Raw genomic sequence first — 20452 nt, 5'->3', positions numbered from 1 at the left:
TGATGAAACGGGCATTTCTACAGTGCACAAAACAGTCCGCGTAATTTCACGTTGTGGTCGAAAACAAATTGGGCAAATCACTTCAGCCGAACGCGGAAATTTAGTGACACTGGTCCAAGCTGTATCTGCAATTGGTATCCGCGCACCGTCATATTTTGTCTTTCCTCGTGCACGTTTTCAAGCACATTTCTTGAATGGCGGACCATTAGGCGCAACAGGAGGAGCAAATCCCAGCGGGTGGATAAATGCGAAATTGTTCGTCGAATTTTTGCAATGTTTTCAACAATTCACTCGCTGTAATCGTGAACACCCTGTGCTTCTTCTCTTGGACAATCACGAATCCCATCGCTCTTTGGAAGCGTTGCAGTTTTGCAGAGATCATGGAATTCATGTTGTATCCTTCCCACCTCATTGCTCGCATCGCCTTCAGCCATTGGATGTCAGCGTATTTGGTCCATTCAAAACTGCGATTAACAAGCAATTTGAAACATTCATGCGAATGAATCCAGGGCGCGTCGTGCAAATATATGACATCCCAGCAATGGCCTCACGTGCATTGGAGCTAGCCGTAAATGAAGTCAACATAAAATCCGGCTTTAGAGCCACGGGAATATGGCCAATGGACTCAGACATCTTCCAGGAAATCGATTTCATGCCGAGTGCTACAACGGATCGAGCAAATCCGAATGAAGCTCCGAATGAAATCGATGTTGTTGAGGAAGAAGAAGAGGAAGAGAATCACCAACAGCAAGAAGTAGAAGAAAACATGCCATTCGGCACATCAACTTCGCGCGCATCAACGTCATCCCTCAATTCATGTCTCGAAAAGCTTTCACCTTTCCCGAAAGCTCCGCCGCGCAGTCTGAAAAAAAGAAGAGGTCGAAAGCCAGGCCGAACAGCGATTTTGACATCCGACGCTGAGATAAAACGAATTGCCGAAGAAAAAAATGCACGAAGTGCATTGGAAAAAATGAAAGAAGATAAACGACAACAACAAAAAGAAAAACAGGAACAAAAGCAGAAAGAAAAAGAAAAACAGGAACAAAAGCAGAAAGAAAAAGAAAAACGAAAAGAGCAACAAGAAGAAAAAAAGCGGCAGAGACAGGAAGAGAAAAAAAGAAAACAAAATGCAAAAGAAGAACGGCAAAATAAAAAGCAAAAACAGAAGAAAACAAAAACAAATTAAGCCATAGCCCTTGATTAATTCATTAACTCATTAATTAATTTTTGTTTCCTCTAAAAAAGCATTAAAATGTATTTGAATAAAGTAACAAACATTTCAATTAATTCCAAATCATCGTGTGTTTTGTTTACAAATTACAATAAGAACTCAAAATTTTACTTCTTCTTGCGATTCGCTAAAAAAAAATAGGGGGTCGGTTGCGGACCATGTGGAGGTCGGTTTCGGACCACCTTTTTTGAGCTTGTCGAAAACGTAGACTTTCGCCTTTGCTCTCTGTATCTCTCAGAACGACACCCATAAACCTTATCAACCGGCGGGAAGTTTAGAGAAATGATCACTCTAGACAGTAAAACTTTAAACCTGTCAAAAAAAGTTATTTTTAACAACTTTATGGCCTTTACCATTTAGGCGGTCGGTATGGGGCCACTCTCCCCTAAAGATAATTCGGATTATAGTTCGGATGTGTTTCGTGTAAACAGACCGGCACAATTGCCGGTAATGTAAGGATATATCATAATATATATCATAATATATATATATATATATATATATATATATCGCATTATATATCATAATGTAACGTTGCATTATGATTTAACATAGAAAGACTATGACATTTTATTTCGTCAGGATAGCACGTAGGAGGAAACCGCGGTGTGTACGGGTACGAACAAGTACAGAATTTAACCACCAAAATGTATTTCCAATGGTACAATGGCCGGCTTTTACCGGACAGTCTAAAGCCCCTTGCACAATGCCAGGCAACAGGCAATAAGAACAGGAAATAACCAAAAAATCGTTAATTACAACCTAAAAGATTCGAATGCTATGATTGGTTGGCAACAGGCAATAGGCACAGAATTTCCAACGTGACGGAAACTCTGTGTCTATTGCCTGTGTCACTGTTTATTCTTGCATTTATACATGATTTCTGATTTCTATTCCTTGTTCCTATTGCCTGTTGCCTGGCATTGTGCAAGGGGCTTTACAATGACTTGCAAGCACATGCCGGGCTTGCAAGGATTGACTTCCCGCCTTCTTCCTCAGCAGAATACCCTCACTACTCTTACTCGCCGGGGAGACAACCAATCCCCGGCCGCCGCATTAGCGCTCTTACATTTAGCGCTGCCGTCGGCAGCGCGGCCAATCACCGGCAACCGACGCGCACGCTACTTCCGGTATAATCCCGCGGTTATTAAGGTGTAACCTTACAGTATTATCTTAAATGCAAAAAGCACAGAAGATAAAATTATTACTAAATAATTATATGCATGTATGACACAATAGATCTGTTCGTTTTAGCTGAACTTCTTTCCAACGTCAAAAGAAAAAGAGGAAAGATGAACTGTGCAAGAAGAAAAGAAACAGGCCTAATTACTTATATGTATAATGGATAAAAGATAAATGCACAGTTCAATAATAATGCAATTTCTAGTGTGTAACCTGCATATAAATTGTAATCAATTGTTGCAATAATTTCTATATTGGAAAGTTGACTTTCATTAAACATTGAAAAACAGAAGCAGTTATTTATTTAAGTAATTATTTAGTGTTTATTCTCAGAATCTCCAGAAGCTGTTATTAGACGATGTGAAACTATCCAGACAACGCTACATGCAAATATTTGATTTCATCTTAACGCGATAGATGCAATTATATGTACGCCTTGCTGCAAGAATCGAAGAAAATTTACCCTCCTCCATTTTTTACTGAAATTCAACTTCACCGACGAAAGAGAATCTGATAAAAGCGAGCGAATTATCTGAGACGCGCGATAAATTTACTTGCGTGAGGCTTGAGTTATTAATGACCTCGTGTGTCCTCGTGTGGCTTCTTTTCCCGATTATTACTAACGTATCTCGTATTACTTTTAACAACCTTTGTTATATTTTGTTGAATCTTCGTTCAGACCGTCTGCGAAATAGAACAAAACGTGAGTTCTTTACCTGACGGATAGCTTCCTCTTCATAACGTTCTTTCGTGCTGCTCGAACACCCTTAACTTTCTCTACTTTTTAAATAATCGACCTTTCAACGAGTGTAAATAAATCGGCAAGCCGGATGTGTCCTGTATTCATTGTGAGGCAAAACATTTTGCAGCTAAAAAAATATCTAACAAAGGAAATTCATTTCATGATTGTTGTAATCACGGTGCGGTGTATTTAGAACCTTTTCCTCAATTTCCACAATTTCTTCGTAGTTTATTTAATGGTAGTCATGCAAAATCTAATAATTTTTTCCAATATATTCGTAGTTATAACAGTACATTTTCATTCGCGTCATTTAATGCTAATTTAGTTAATTTTGAAAATAGAAGACCTGGTCCATATTGCTTCAAAATACATGGACAGATTTATTACCAAATTAATACAGCATTGTATGGTGCTCAAAATGAAAATCCGACTTATAGTCGGCTTTTTATTGTAGATTCTAATGAAGCAATAAATTATCGTCTTAATGAAAACTCAGATTTAGATTTTGAAATAATACAAAATCTTGAACATATAATACGAGAATTGAATATACTTGCTCAATCTTATCAAATGATGGGTGAAGAATTAGAAAATCAACGACAATTAAAAATAGAATCTGGAGAATTGTTGCCAGAATTACAATTATCATTTACATTAAGACCGGGTATGGATCGACGCCGATATAATGCTCAAAGAATTAATGAAGCTGCTGCTATTTTTCGTACAACTGCTGATGGAGAAATTCCAGAATCATACGTAACAATACGTAGTCAGGGTGTCTAGTCGAGTCGAGCGGTAAAATTCCCTGACTTTTCCAGGTTTTCCAGGCTAAAAATCTTAATTTTCCATGACCATTTTCTAACAAATATCTATGTTCACGAGGGCATTAATCCATAATTTGAAAGTTAATAGAAAAGTGACTTTTCAGTAAAATACAGATAAAATAAATTATAATACTCCAGAACGGAAGAAAACATTGTTTTATTGGCGAGGAGTGTTAATTGTCAGAATTTTACAACACATTACATCATCAGATTATCAAAATAAACTTTAATATTAGTGTTTTTTAACACTTAGCTATAATTTGTTTAAAATAATTTTTATATAAACACTCGTTTAAACATTTTATGATTAACACTTAAAATAGTAGTATATTTTTCAATCGAAAAATGACTCGTATCATATCAAGTACCAATTCAACTAGTAATAGTATATGTCAACTGGCGAACTAGTGAAGAAAATCATATCTCATGTAAATTACATAATGAGATTAGAAGGCTTAACATAATAGTGATTCGTAATAGTAGTAGATTCCGTAATAGTTCCATGATTTATTTGCGATGGTTAATCGTGGAAAGAATGCACTCTTCGGAGGGTCGAGAGACACTCAAACAATTTATTCTTGCATCTCTCTTTCATTGATTTTCACGTGCAAGCTCCTCTTTGTACCACATATGCGCATTACGAGCTGCATGTATCAAATCTTTCGTTATGACGAAATTTTCAAGTCCTCCCTTGGCATTGACTGTATCATAGATGGTTCTTTGAGCGATCAACGACTTTTCTTTTTGATTTTCGATGAAACATTGCTTATTTACGGAAAAACCTCGTTCTACGGCAGCGTTTCCGTGAGAAAGAATCATGACGCTTTTCATGAAACTTGACAAATTTTCGTAATCTTTCTTACTGCAACTCGTGATAAGATCGACCCAGAAATGATCCAAACGAATCTCGGATCGCTTGAAAGTTTTAAACTTCTCTTGAACGACGGGGATATTATACTAATGAGATGTCCGTACTCGCGGTCAATTTTATCAACCGTTATTTCCGATATCAAATTATTTTCCACATAAATCCGTAATGCGAAAGACAACCGCTTATAAGCGATTTCTCCTCGACTCGTTATGGCCGGATCCATGCAAGAAACGGCTTTTGTTAGAGGAAATTTGAGAGGAGAGCGAACCATAATCTTCTCTACAAATATTTGAAGACATTGGCGTACTTGGTTTTTAAATTGTAGTATTTCGAGATCCGAAATGCCTTTTTCGTGTTTGAGTGCAACTTCAGTCGCATATCCAACTTTTATGTATTTCGTTGTACCAAATTATCCTTCTTAGTAACGTCGATTTTGGAAAGATCCGTTTCCTTCAAGTTCAGGACATCATCCTTTACGAATCTCCTCATGATAGATCTCACAAGTGCATAAATTTCACCGTAAAGAAATAAAGTCAACGGATGATCGGATTGAAATTCGGACATGAATGGCTGTACATCGCTCGCGAGGGATTGAAAAAAGGTCAATTTAGGAACGAGTAATTTGTCATCTAACGCGGTCGAAACCGTTTCAAAAGTAGCGCATTTCGGAATCTTTTTTTCTTTGATAACTTTTGCCACATATTTACATACATTCGGTAGAATGCCACGAGCTCGTTCAGCAACAGCGATATTTTCCAACCACCGAATTCCACACAAAAAATATATATATGTATATATACACGTCATCGATGTCGTGACTCTTTCTGTCTCAAAGTTTCTGATCCTAATAATTTTTTGCGAGATAAAAAAAGAACAGAAAATGTCATTTTTTAAGTTTTTAACGAAATTCCAGAAAAGTCACAAAATTCCATGACTTTTCCATGACTTTTCCAGGAGCACGCAGATTCCCTGACATTTCCAGGTTTTCCAGGTTTCCATGACCGCTAGACACCCTGAAAGAGACAAAGAGTTAACCGATGTTTGTGATAATATTAATATGAATTTCTTATTACAGATGTACTTGTCTTTCGGAAGTTGTTGTACAGAATGTTCTAAGAACTAAGTTTCGTGACAACAGTAAATGACAGTCTCCTCATCAGATCATTTCGTGATAAAATTATTATATAAAGTTAAGCTTTTATATATTAGGTATATACAGGGTGAGTTTGTTAATGCGTTACACACTTATATTGAGGGGGACATAAGATTCTAGCTGATATTTTAATGCTTTCAACTTCGTCGTAGTTTCTTATTAGACTTATTGTAACTCATGATGTTTTAGCATGACCCCTAATTTCTTTTTATATTATTATATATTGGTTAAGGAAAACTCTGTGCAGTTTGAATCGTTCTACGAACTTTGATTAAATGTGTGTTCTCGTATAAACTTTGACTAATAAGCATTATCTCGATATATTTATGGCTTATTAGGAGCTATGATGACATTTATTGTAAAATCTATTATAATTGCAGATGCAACTGCCAGTAGAGAAGGACGCCAGCGAAAGTAAGGACAAGTTACATTCAAGTAAGGACAAGTTACAAGGTACATTCTTAATAATATAATTGATTTACTTTTTATTTAAAATATATTTTTTTGTTTAAACAAAACTTTCATATTATATATATATATATATATACTCTAACATTTTTTTATAGATAATTATTCATATAACAAAAAATTAAAATATACGGAAGAGCAGCAAACGGCAATATTGGAGAAGTTTGGACATATTTTAAAAAACGCCGAACTGCCTAGCATCCCAGATATACGAGACTTCATAAAAAAAAATCCGTGTTTCAAGAAGAGGAATGCGAAAGCACTCAAATCGTGCATGCAGCGTCATCATATATACCAAGATGCTAAAAAAAAAGAAACGGCCAGGTAATATATATTAATATCGAGTCATCCCTTCTATTCTTCAAACATGAATTTATTTCTATAAGCTCTCTCTCCCTCTCTCTCTGCCTCTCCCCCCTCCCCCAATTCTTTGGAGAAGTAATAGCCTTTGTATATGTTATTGAATTTAAAAAACGCGGTTTACCACATGTCCATATGTTAGTTACTTTAAAATACAATTTCAAAATAACAACTCCACAGATCGCTGACAAATATATCTCTGCTGAAATTCCTGATCCTTGTGAAAATCGTGTTTTACACGACATAGTTATGAGACATATGATTCATGGACCTTGTGGTGATTGGTGTTTGGCAGATGGAAAATGTTCGAAACATTATCCTAAACCGTATTATGAAGAGACTAGAATGGATGAAGATGCTTATCCTTATTATCGTCGACGAGATAATGGCAAAAGTTTAGAACGTCCGGGAGAATATGTTGTTGATAATCGTTATGTAGTTCCATATTGTCCTATTTTATCAATTATTTTTAATTGCCATATTAATGTTGAGATAGTTTCAAGTATTAAATCGGTTAAATATCTGTATAAGTATATTTACAAGGGATATGATGTTGCTGCCATAACAGTTGAACCGATAACAGAAAATGTAATTATTGATCATGATAAGATACGTAATTTTATAGAAACTCGTTATGTTGGACCTGTAGAAGCCAATTGGCGTATAATCGGAAAAAAGCTACAAGATAAAAGTCATACTATAATGCGTTTACCAGTTCATCTTCCTAACGAACAGAATATTATAATTGAAAATGGATCCGATGAAGATGCATTAATTTCCGTTTTAGATCAAGTTACTATGTTAATAGATTATTTTGCATTAAATTCTCGCGATGAAGAAGCAAAACAATATTTTTTGCGTAATATATCAACACACACATATAAAATTTTGTTTTTTTTAAATTATAAATTTTCTTTTTTTATTTATTATATTTTTTTGTTATTATGCTTAAAATCCTAGATGAACAAAATATATGCGTGCTTCCACGCAACATTTCATCAAAATATTTAATAGCAGATTATCCAAACTTGATATTCATATCGCCTAATTTAATTGGCGCGGATAAATTTCTTATAGAAATTCCACGCTATTATACGTTTAAAAAAGAAAAAATTAATGGTAGAAATGTATCGCGTTGGAGTAAACGCAAAAGTCATTATAATTGTATAGGACGAATGTATTCCGTTAGTCCATGTTGCATATATGTTCTTTTATGTATTTAATCTATGACTATGTTACGTTATTGGTATGAGAATGCGCTCTATGTTAATTTTTAGTTCTTGCTCTCTGAGTGTGTGGCGCTTCCCGCCGATCTTTCACTTCCGTTTCGTTATACCGTTGCAACGAGTTCTTGTACTGAGAAATATATTACTATCCAAGAAATATCAGTTTCATCCTGTGTCAAAATCTTAACAGTCCAACACAATCTGAATTATATCATTTTCGACTATTATTACTCACTGTAAAGGGAGCTACAAGTTTCGAGAATTTAAGAACTGTAAATGGAGAAGTTTGTCAATCATTTTCAGCGGCATGTTTAGCTTTAGGTTTGATTGAAGATGATGATGAATGGAAACGAGCTATGAATGAAGCTGTTGAATGGATGATGCCAAGACAGCTTCGTAGGTTATTTGTACGTATATTATTGCACTGTCAACCATTACATCCCGAGGAGCTCTGGGAAAATTTTAAAGTAGCAAGGCGGAAGATTATGTTCGACATTTTGGAATGTTACAAGGACAAAAGAAAGCATATGCACAAATCAATGCTATGCTTTGTGCTAAAGGTAAGAGTCTTGCTGATTTTCCACAAATGGAACAATTGATAGAAAATGACGAAGAAAATGATTATATGACTATTGAAGAAGCTATGGAAGTTGATATCAGACAATATAAACAGTTAAATGACAAGCAAAAAGAAATAGTAGATCTTATATTAAATAGATTAAATAATAATAATCATAATAGTAATTGTTTTTATATCGATGGTCCAGGTGGTCCAGATAAAACGTTTACATATACAACTATCTATCACTTAGCCAAAATTCGTAATAAACATGTATGTACAATGGCTTTTACGGGCATTGCAGCGACATTATTGTCAGCAGGAAAAACGGTTCATAAGACATTTGGTTTGCCACTTCCACTATTTGCAGATTCATCTTCCAGCATTAAAATTCAATCAAAAAAAGCTCAATATTTGAAAAAAAAAAAAAAAAAACAGATATTTTTATTTGGGATGAAGCGCCAATGGCACCACGATATGCTCTAGAGATTATGGATCAAACGTTACATGACATTATGAATATTGACTTACTTTTTGGTGGAAAAATTATCGTACTAGGTGGTGATTTCAGGCAACTTCTTCCTATTAAGATACACGGTACCCGATGTAAAATTGTGCATCTTTCTATCAAGTTTAGTTCTACTTGGAAACATTTTACAAGTTTTTCTTTAACGGAAAACATGCGAGTTCTTCCAAAGGAAACTAAATTTGCAAAATTTTTATTGGATATGGGAGATGGCATATTAAATGATGTTAACGATAATATACAACTTCCAGATTGTTGTATTGCACCTATTAATGCCGATATTGTAGAAGATATATATGGTAATTGTTCAGGATTTTCAACCCGTCTCGATCGCGTATCGATTCGATACATGTGACGTCATCCCTTAGCCGCCCTCTGAACGAGGTGATTTCGTGCCGCACCCCTGTCACTCCTTGACCGCGATTTCTATCGCGTTGCACCCACGACGAGGAAGGTTCGAACGACGAGGGACGAGACGCGGCAGCGGCCGAACGGCTCGTATCGTTGAAATTCAATATACTATTTTTATGCGCGGCGATAGTATATTGCGCAGCGTTCGTCTTCCACTCCGATCCAAATGCCTCGGCGGAGGAGCGAGTCGTCTTGACAAATTTGGCAGAATTGTCACGGACAACGGCGACCGATATCGTCAACATGGCCTATGCGTTGCTCTCGTTCGTGACGCAAGATTGAAAATCCGTTTACGACGATCGAGTACGCGCGAGGCTATAGTTGTGTGTGCGTTCGTTTGCGTGCGTGTGACGCGTCATATTCTAGGAATTAATTTTGTTTCGTTCGCGTACCACAAAGCAGATTTCATCGTCGAATCATAAATGACGTAAAGTATTATTTTCTTCTTTCGGGAAATCTTTGTTCTCATTTGCTCCCTACTTTCAGATTTTTCATGTCAATCATTTTTGTCATTGCTTCGTTGCTCGTCGCATCGTCGTTCGTCGCATGCTCGGAAAAAATAATTTCTCAAAAGAAAATTCAACTTCACGAAGCTGAAGATGACGACGTAAGTATAAATGCATATTTATAACATGTTTATTTTTCATTTTAATACATTAAAAATATTTTAGATTGATATGGCAGATATGGAACTCCTGTTCCAAGAGTCTTCAGATATTTCCGTTCCTCCAGACCGTACTGGTATTGTTGCTATATAGCGCTGACGCGCTATCGATCCTGACATGCCTGGATCGCGTAATCCTGCTAACAAATGATTGGTCGATGCGGGTCGCGCGCCCCGAAAACTCCCGAAACGGGACCGCGAGAGCTCCGGTCTAAGAAGTCGTAAAATGTACTCCGTTTCACGCGATTGCTCCACGCCGTCGTGCATACATAATAGTAGAAAATATTACTCCGTTTCACGCGGTTGTTCCACGCCGTCGTGCATACGTAACTTTACCGTGCCATCAGTTCACCCGCTTATCGTACTTTCAGTGCACCCGCTTTATCGTGCCTTCCGTGCACCCGCTTTACCGTGCCACCAGTGCACCCGCGCTCATTAGTGCATCTGCAAATCACTGCGCCTCCGCGCGCCTGAAATTCACCGTCTCAATCACGCGAACGGTGAATGTCCGCGTCTCTGTACGTGGCTTTCCGCGTCATCGCGCGCCCGCTCAACGCCGTTGCTGCCTCGCGAGCGGAAAACATTATCGCATCTTGTGCGTGCTATTGTGCACCAGTGCCAGCTAGCCCGCACGGGTGCGCGAGAGTGCGAGAACTGTGTATAAGACTGTAAAATAAATTGTAGGTACTTGTCAATCAAAAAAACGAGCGTGCGTTACCTAAACCCACTCTTCGCTAACTCCTAGGCTCTTGCCCCGCGCCCTGGTCAGGGTGGTCCCGGCATTCATTCGTGTCCCGAAAGCACCTCGGCAGAGCACGAAACATTCTCCTTCGAGACGGATCGGGGTAATTCTCGTTACGAGGAGACTTTAGACACGCACATTATCAAGCACAATGAGTGAACAACTGCTAGAAAGGCAGCTCCAGCGACTGCTAAAGGTCAATCGCGCACTGGAGAACTTCAAGAAAATTGGAAAAAATAACCTGACTGCGACGAAGATTCGCAGTCGAATCAGTGCATTGACGGACGTCTGGGCAACCATCGAAGGAGGATATTCCGCACTCCTGGCCGCGATCCTGGCTGCTAAGCGAACGACTCACGCATACTTCCAGGATCAACAGTACGAGGCCTACGAGAAGAAGTATCAGTGCGCTTCTGATTATATGAAGGAGTGTCTGGAGGAACTGGAAACGTATGTAAGTCCGAATCAATCAAATCTCAGTTTCGGACCGCAGTCACCCGCAATTCCGTCGTCCGTGTTTTCTTTGTCACATCTTCCGCCGATAAAACTTCCTTCGTTTGACGGGAAGTACGAAGAATGGGAGAGCTTTCGCGATCAGTTTACGTCCCTTATCATCGACAATAACGACATCTCTAATTTCTCGCGTATGTATTATCTAATTTCATGCCTTCGGGATCGCGCTCTTGATTGCGTGAAAGATATCAGGGTTACCGCGGAGAATTTCGGTATTGCGTAGAACACGTTGAACGCGCGTTTTGAAAATAAGCGTCGTTTGATAAGCATTCACATGTCGATGCTGCTTAATTTGCCAGCTGTCGCGAAAGAATCCGCGCTCGAGTTGCAATCATTACGCGATAAAATAAATACCGCAGTCGCGGATTTGAATAAATTAAATCGCACACCTGAAGAGCTATGGAGCGATATTGGTTGAATCTAATATTCTATCAAAATCCCTGCGATGGACTAAGACCTATAACTGGGAATTTAGCTGCATTGATCCAGATAAGACTCCATCTTTATTGCGAGTGGACGATATACAAAGAGACGAATCAAGTAAAATATTGAAGACAAATTCTAATGAACATACATGGGCCAAACAAGTAAAAAATGGAGAGATGCTTGCAGACGATGCCGTACACCTGCTCATAAAAAAAATGATAAAAAAAATGTCTGCCACATGCCCTGCAGAAAATTGTTAAGGTATGTGTGCCAGGAATATTAAGCACAATAATGGCAGCACCGAAATTTAAAAATCCATCGACGGCGATTCGAACAAATCTACGAGATGTAAATTTCTGCATCCTATGTGATGTGATAGGCTGTATAAATAATCGTATAAATAAAAACAATTATAAACGCATACAAAATTTGGAAGAGATAAATAAAGAAATGTATCGTATCCATCGTATATTATATGTGGGCGAATTAGCTTACAAATATAAAATTATTAATTCGACTGAAGATCTTGAATAATGATAAGAAAATTACTTCGATTGTTGAATTAGACGAGATGGTCGAAGATGGGAGTGACTTTTTAACCGAAGAAGAAATAAAAAAATGGAGAAAGTTTCGGGAAAAATTGAACACTTTTTTACCGTAATCTTAAAAGCGTAATTGAGCACTTTTTAACCGTAATCTTAAAAGCGGATAGACATACGAGGCATTGCATTGGTTGTGTCGTACTGGACTCATATCGGTCATATAGACCCAAAGTGGCAGATGATATTTTTGAAACTATACATTATTCCGAAGTAACTTGCCACATATTTAAATATCCCAAAGTGCCACAACAACAAGGTACCAGTAACGACTGCGGTTTATACGCAGTCGAATATATTCGGAACCTCACCGAGAACAATTTAGACAAGTTGTTCATGGGCCAAACAAGTAAAAAATGGAGAAATGCTTGCAGACGATGCCGTACAGCTGCTCATAAAAAAAATGTCTGCCACATGCCCTGCAGAAAATTGTTAGGGTATGTGTGCCAGGAACATTAAGCACAATAATGGCAGCACCGAAATTTAAAAATCCATCGACGGCGATTCGAACAAATCTACGAGATGTAAATTTCTGCATCCTATGTGATGTGATAGGCTGTATAAATAATCGTATAAATAAAAACAATTATAAACGCATACAAAATTTGGAAGAGATAAATAAAGAAATGTATCGTAATCATCGTATCTTATATGTGGGCGAATTAGCTTACAAATATAAAATTATTAATTCGACTGAAGATCTTGAATAAGGATAAGAAAATTATTTCGATTGTTGAAAGAAAAAGGAAAAAAAGTGGTCAAAAAAATTACACCACTATGGCTTTAACCCCTCCATGTAATCTAAATATAAAGTCTATTTTGTGGATTGTAGAGGATCGAAAATGATATATGCACGCATACATACATTTTATGTTTTTATTCGGCTTTATATGTTCTCATTTTTACATGCATAGAATGAGTGAAGATCGTAGAAATACGCATGCCATCATATGGTTTAAAGATATATACACGAAAGATGGACGAAAAATCATAGATTTGGTTCCTTGTTCAAGGCTTGTTCAAGATAGCAAGAAAACATTTTGCCTTTATCCACCAAAAAGTCAAACAAAACTGATTCAACAATGGTCCGAAGAGTCTAAAGATCCAAATTCAAAATGGGAAAAAAGTCAAGTAGAAGTTATAAAATATGCTTGTAAGTACATTTTTTATAAAAGTTGTTCGACCACTAGAGGGTTAGTGGGGGCTGGACCCCTCACCCCGCAAAAAACCTAACCATAACCTAACCCAATCTGTAATCTGTATCAGTGTGACAATTAATAGACCTGTTCGTTTTAATTGAACTTCTTGCACAGTTCATCTTTCCTCTTTTTCTCTCCAACGTGAAAAGTAAAAGAGGAAAGATGAACCGTGCAAAAAGTTTAGCTAAAACAAACAGGCCTAATAATATTGCTTGTTAAAAGATATACATTTAAAGTTTAAAATTAGTAGTAAATGTATACATTGACTACTAAATGTTACTGATTTCACGTTTGAACTGTTAAATATATCATATGTACAGAGTGTTCCACATCTGCCGTGCTATTAGTCAATAGAGTGCCGCATTAACTTTCCGGTCAGCCAAGTCTGCTAACAGCAGGCATTAAATCATTATTATTTATTTGTAAGATATTTTTTTGTATAATTTAAAAATAAAACTACATGTGAAATGTATTTGTATATGGTTTTTTAAAAAATCACTCATTCTCTTTATTAGATACATTAAAACAACTATTCCCCAATATTTGTGAGAAAGAGATTTTAACAAGAACAAGTCGCTGGTTCTCCGGAGCTCCCGACAGAGATGGTGGCAGAAAAGTCAGACTTAAAACAGTAACACAGACTTAGAACAGTATGTTAAGCTGTCTTTACAATACCCACGTGTCTTCAACGTTTTCTCTTTTTTTTTTTCATTAATATCTTTATATCATACATTGTACTGTACTACTTTGTACGTTTTCATCCAATATGATTTTGGAGAGCCACAGCTTGGCCTCTCACAGCCTGTATTTAATGTAAAAGATTTGCAACCTATTACGTAAATATTAATATCTTTGTATTACATTATATATTATTGTTTCTTGGTTCGATTTACCCATTGTTTGATTTACACAGAACGCAAAATAAATATTTACATCTGAATAGTCTTGTCTCATTAGCGCGTGTGTGTAAGAGTACTAATACTAAATACTTTTTAAATTATACATGAGTTTTCTGGAATATATGTATATATGTAATACATATAACTGGACCAGTATTGTATTTGTTAATAAATAGTATCTAATCTGTAACTGACACAATGAGTTTTCTGGAACATATGTATATATATATGTTCCAGAAAACTCATTGTGTCAGTTACAGATTAGATACTATTTATTAACAAATACAAAACTGGTCCAGTTATATGCCCAGTACTGGTCCGTCCGTTATTGCCAGTATTGAACCAGTACTGGCGATTAACATGCCAGTACTGGCATGACATTACACTCCTGTGTCGAATCTGTACTGGCACAGTACTGGCAGCCAGTACTGACACAACGGCAAACGATACTATCCTAATACTGGTCCAGTTATATGCCCAGTACTGGTCCAGTTATATACCCAGTACTGGTCCAGTTATATGCCCAGTACTGGTCCGTCCGTTATTGGCGTTACACTCCTGTGTCGAATCTGTACTGGCACAGTACTGGCGGCCAGTACTGGCACAACGGCAAACGGTACTGTCCCAATGTTGGGCCGTTTTAACATTTCTACGTGGGTACCTTACGACATGGTCGATTTCACATTACAAACTTTTAATTCGTTCCATCCACGTTTACAGTTTACCATAGAGGTTGGTAACAAAAAACTCAATTTTTTAGATACCACCATTATCAACAATAATGGTCTTATCGAATTTGATTGGTATCATAAGCCCACTTTTTCGGGCCGTTATTTAAATTACAATTCTTGTCACCCCTCGTCTCAAAAGCGTGGTACAATTATGGGACTTATCGACCGAGCTTTTTTATTGTCTCACCCAAAGTTTCACGAAAAAAATCTAGGACTTATTATTAACATCCTTCTGAACAATGATTACCCTTTAGACCTTATTTTTAACACTATTCACGAACGTCTTAAAAGTCTCTTTTTCAAACAAACAAAAAAACAAAATCCTAACGATACCGATGATGACGCTGCCTTTAAAAAATGGTTCACCGTTCCGTTTTTTCCTTCTATTTCTATCAAATTTAAAGATATTTTCAGAGAATCAGATACTCATTTATCATACTACAGTGTTAATAAATTAAACAGATTTATCAAAGTTCAGAAGGATGCTCTTCCTACTTTCGCAACGAGTAACGTGATCTACAAGATCTTTTGCCGCGATTGCGACGCATCATACGTGGAGCAAACTGGTAGACAATTAAAAACCAGAATTTCCGAACATCGTAGCCATATCAATAGAAACAGTTCTGCTCACTCTGTGATAACGGATCATAGAATTCAGAATGATCACGATTTCGATTGGGAAAACGTCGAGATTTTAGATCATGAAAGATTTTATCACAAGCGACTTATCTCTGAAGTTTTATACATTAGACAACAGCGCCATAGTTTAAACCTACAATCAGATACCGATTGCCTACACCACGCATACTTGTCCATCATAAATACTGTTTAACCTTCGGTTTTTCCCTTCCCCGGCGGGTTACTTTGTTTATAATTACGTTTCCGACCTACATACTTGTGACCCTCTTCTCATTTCGATTTCAACCGACACGTGTGTGACTGCAATATTCTCGCTTCTTTTCCGAGATGTGCGACTCTCCGGATTCACACCTGATTGCTACGACTTTTTAATATTGTACTTTTCTGACTGCTACAGAACTTGAGTGGAAATGTCCACCATAATCGTGTGTACCAGCTCGCTTATCACATCTCCTCAGAAAGGGAGCTTGCCGCCTCGAGTTCTGCAGGAATAGATTTCCTCTTGTGTTAATAAATGCTGAAGATGGCTCAAGGGAAGAGCCGAAACGTTCGTTACTTGTAAATTCTAGTCTTTATTTTTATCGCGCACCACGTCCCGCGCTTGACTCGCATCGCCGTTTGTATCGCTGTCGTTAATAGTTTAATTAAAACCTTGGCCACATATTACTGCATTGAGGCAATCACCGACGTCGGAAAAGCGTCCGTTATAGTAAAACTTTATGAAGATCTCGCTAATAATAAAAATAAAAAATCGACGACGCCTCTCTTCATCGTAAAACAGGTAACATATTATTTGAGACAAAAACCTTTATAGGACCATCTTCTAGATGGTTTATTCCATTTATTGAGCAGCAATCCGGGACCATATATTAGGTTCTTTTTCAATTGTCCAAAATTATATAAGATAAGAAATAATTATTTGCAAAGTTTTAACTCTACAATCACATAAACTTTCGAAAAAAGCATCATTAATAAAAATAATTATAATTTTAATGATATTATTTATTTATAATATTATTTATTTAATAACATTATTTATTTATAGCTGAAAAATTTGTAATTCGGTTCTGATTTATTGCCCAATAAATCGTACGATGAGCTATATGGTTATTTTAAGATAAAATAATGCCGGCAGATGATGGCTTCCACCGAGAACCTGATCGGAGCAAAAGGAGATTCTCCACGTGCCGTCTTATATACCGCAGAAGAAGGCGTAGCTTCGACCTTCGTGGTAGCAGATACAAATATAAGGGTTAAAATACCAGAACCTACGGTCACCAAAACCGTCATATGTTTGCTAGCATCATATTACGTTTGGGACACAACGTATCCATTGGCTGGCATATTCGAATGTAATGGGATTCATCGACTATAAGGTGCTTGGAACTGTCTCGAAAAACCAAAGGATCCAAAAGTTTATACGCAAACTGAACCATGGATTAGAAGTCACGCCGCAAAGTGGGATGAAATGCAAATCTAGCTGGACAAAACTAGAAAAAATCAATATTTTTAAATAAATCAAATAACATAGTAAAGTATTATTTATACTTGTATAATGCAGATTATATCATAATAAAGCCTGTAAAATATTCTGATGTTGTTATAACAAAGCCCATAATAACAGTTTCTCAGTGTTCGTCTCTGCCGGACGGCTCGCGCTACGATTCCAAGCGTGCTACCGGTGTGGTGATCCCTTTGAAAATTTGGAGGTGGTTTTGCGCAATAATGTTGCGCGCTCGTGTATTTAACATTTGCATTACGGGCTCCAGTGAGGAGGGCGGGCTGCCCGGGCCGGCCGAGACGAAATAGATGTCTATAAAGTCTGTATCTACCCCTTTGAATAATTTTTCAATATTATGTAAAACGTGTAAAAACAACACGCATTACTACACACTTCACATGTTCTTAATTTACACACGATAAGACGTGTAAAAGTGTCTTCAATAAATAATGCACTTAAAATGTGTAGTGAAACTACACACTTCACGTGTGTTTTTAATTTACACACGATAAAGTATGTAAAAAGTGTCTACAATGAATAACGCACTTAAAATGTGTAAAAATAACACATGTGTTTTTGTAGTAAAGTGATGAGAATCTCGCGCGGGGGGTTCTGGCCATTTCAGGTATAAAAAGGGCGGAAAACGCCACGGAGCGACACATCGTTTTTGGCTTCGGCTTCGTTAGTCACATAGTTTTAGATTTCGGCTCTGTTACTCGACTTAAATCATTTTTCTAATTCTTACTCAATTCCAGACAGTCACTTTCCGACATTCGACTATACGTTCAAGTTCGAGCACTCGCGCTCGATTCTGGGACTTAATCCCTACTGTACTTTTGCATTTTAAGACCGCGCTTCACGCACAACTCAGTTTGTACTAAAATCTAAGAATAAAGGTAAAATAAGTTTGAAAAAAGAATAAGCTTGAAATCTGGGATCTCATCTCGTATTAAAATTCTTAATCAATTACTCCTGAGATTCGACTCGCAGTTTTCGCTGAGAAAGAGCGTGGCGATCTGTCCTGGGCGCTGACGAAGTGTGGCGAACTGGTACTTTCGCTGCCGAAAGGCGTGGTGATTACGGGGTTGATTCTTAGAAATCGCAATAATCATTATTAATTCCCGAAAGTGAATTTGGCCTTTACGCTGACGAAGAGCGTGGCGGATTGGCTTTGAGCGCTGACGAAGAGTGTGGCGAGCTTTAAAATTCATTTTCGAGAACTCGGGCTGAATGACGAAAAAGGGAGGTAGACGAGTTCAAATCAAACGAATTAGGTTCCAGATCAAGCAAGCTGTTACTTCTAATCCTCTCCCCCTCCTCCAGGAATTGCAACAACTAGAAAACGCACCTCCATTTAAACCTATTCCTGCCGAATTCGACATTGATTATCCTAATTACAATCAGATAGATAAAAGTAATCCTCGTTACGAAACTTATGAATTCCGATATTATTTCCCGAGCAATAATAATAATAATAATAACTTTCACACGACTTGTCCAAATCTCTGGTAAGTTGCTTAAATGCATTGACCAAAAAAAAAAAAACGGACAAACAACAGACAGAACGTGACACAAACAAATATAAACATATATAAGGATAAACTCTCAGACCACGAAGTGGCACCAGCGGGTAATGAGGTTACCAAAGAAGGAGAGAAAACTGATAACCAAAATAAGCATAGGGCAAGAGTTCCCTCGGTAGCCTCGTTGGGGAAACAGGTGGAGCAGGTGAAGGGTGAAAAAAGACTAAAAGAGGAGGGTGTGAGAGGAGGTGGAGGCAAAAGAAGGAATCCTCCAAGTCTCTGTTAGAGCTGCCTTTCTTCTCTTTTTATTTCAGAGGAGAACTTGGGTGTGTAAAGTTCGCACCCCTACTTTAAAATTTTTTAGTTTTGATTAGAGTTCCGCTTCTTTTCAAAAAGTAAGAGTATTTTTATGTTTATAAAAAGAGTTCCGGCGATTAACACTTTGAAAAAGGCAATTAAAAAATGGAATGCTAATTTCACACCCAACTTTAAGACCGAATAGTTCTGAACAGCTCATCTGAAGCATTTTGACGAGTACTAGAGTTCCTGATAAAAAAAATTTTAATTTCTTTCAAAAAACAAAAAAAGAAGTTTAAAATAAAAATTTTATAGAGGTTGACTCCAAAAAGAGCAGTAAATACGATATCTGTTGGAAAGAGTCCAACACAAAACAAGTAAACTAAAATCCAAGGAGATGAAAGTCTCCCAGTAAAAATAATGCACATTCAAAAATTGTCACAAGTTCTCCGGGTGTGTGAAGTTGGCACCCTCACTTTAAAATTCGATAGTTCTGATTAGAGTTCCAGCTTCTTTTCGAAGAGTATAAAAGTATTTTTATGTTTATAAAAAGAGTTCCGGCGATTATCATATGAAAAAGGCAATTAAAAAATGGGGTGCTAACTTCACACTCAACTTTAAGACCGAATAGTTCTGAATAGTTCATCTAATGAATTTTGACGATTAGAGTTCCTGATAAAAGAAAAGATTTTTTGATTTTTTTCAAAAAACAAAAAAAATGAAAAAGTCTGATTTTAAGTCAAAATAGTTCTAAGTAGCTCATTTAATTCCTTGCGAAAAGTTCTAAAGTTCCTGATAAGTAAAAAACTGCAAAACCTTAAAATTGTTTTAAAAAATCATCATCAAACGCAAATGACATTCACGGCAGACCTTCGAAGTCAAATATCTTCTTAAAACTCCCATCAAAACGCCTGTAACTCTACCACTAACTACTAGTGATCCGGCCACTAGTTAAGAAGATATTCGAAGATGCAACGGATGAAATTCGACTAAGACCCGTTTCACACGTATCCAACACTGGACTACTGACGCCGGGTATCCGATCGCGAAGTGTATGGATTAACATGGGAGCATTTACATGTTTGTCCGATAGCCGATTTGTAAAAACAAAGAAAATCGATCGGGTACCCGGCATCGGTAGTCCGGTGCCGGATACCTACGTGTGA

The 20452-nt window shown here is 37.2% G+C and overlaps 1 protein-coding gene across 2 annotated transcripts in view; it reads right to left on the bottom strand.

The window, feature by feature from the left end:
- LOC139775561 (uncharacterized) overlaps positions 1-20452 on the bottom strand; it is a 111621-nt gene that overhangs the window by 36200 nt on the left and 54969 nt on the right. The window lies entirely within an intron of this gene.

The sequence above is a fragment of the Temnothorax nylanderi genome, unplaced genomic scaffold (assembly GCF_030848795.1).
Source record: "Temnothorax nylanderi isolate EJ_2023f unplaced genomic scaffold, tnyl_v1.0 TNYL_tig0100_pilon, whole genome shotgun sequence".
NCBI lineage: Eukaryota > Metazoa > Arthropoda > Insecta > Hymenoptera > Formicidae > Temnothorax > Temnothorax nylanderi.
Note: the sequence above shows the minus strand (reverse complement) of the source record. Positions and strands in the feature narration are given on the sequence as shown.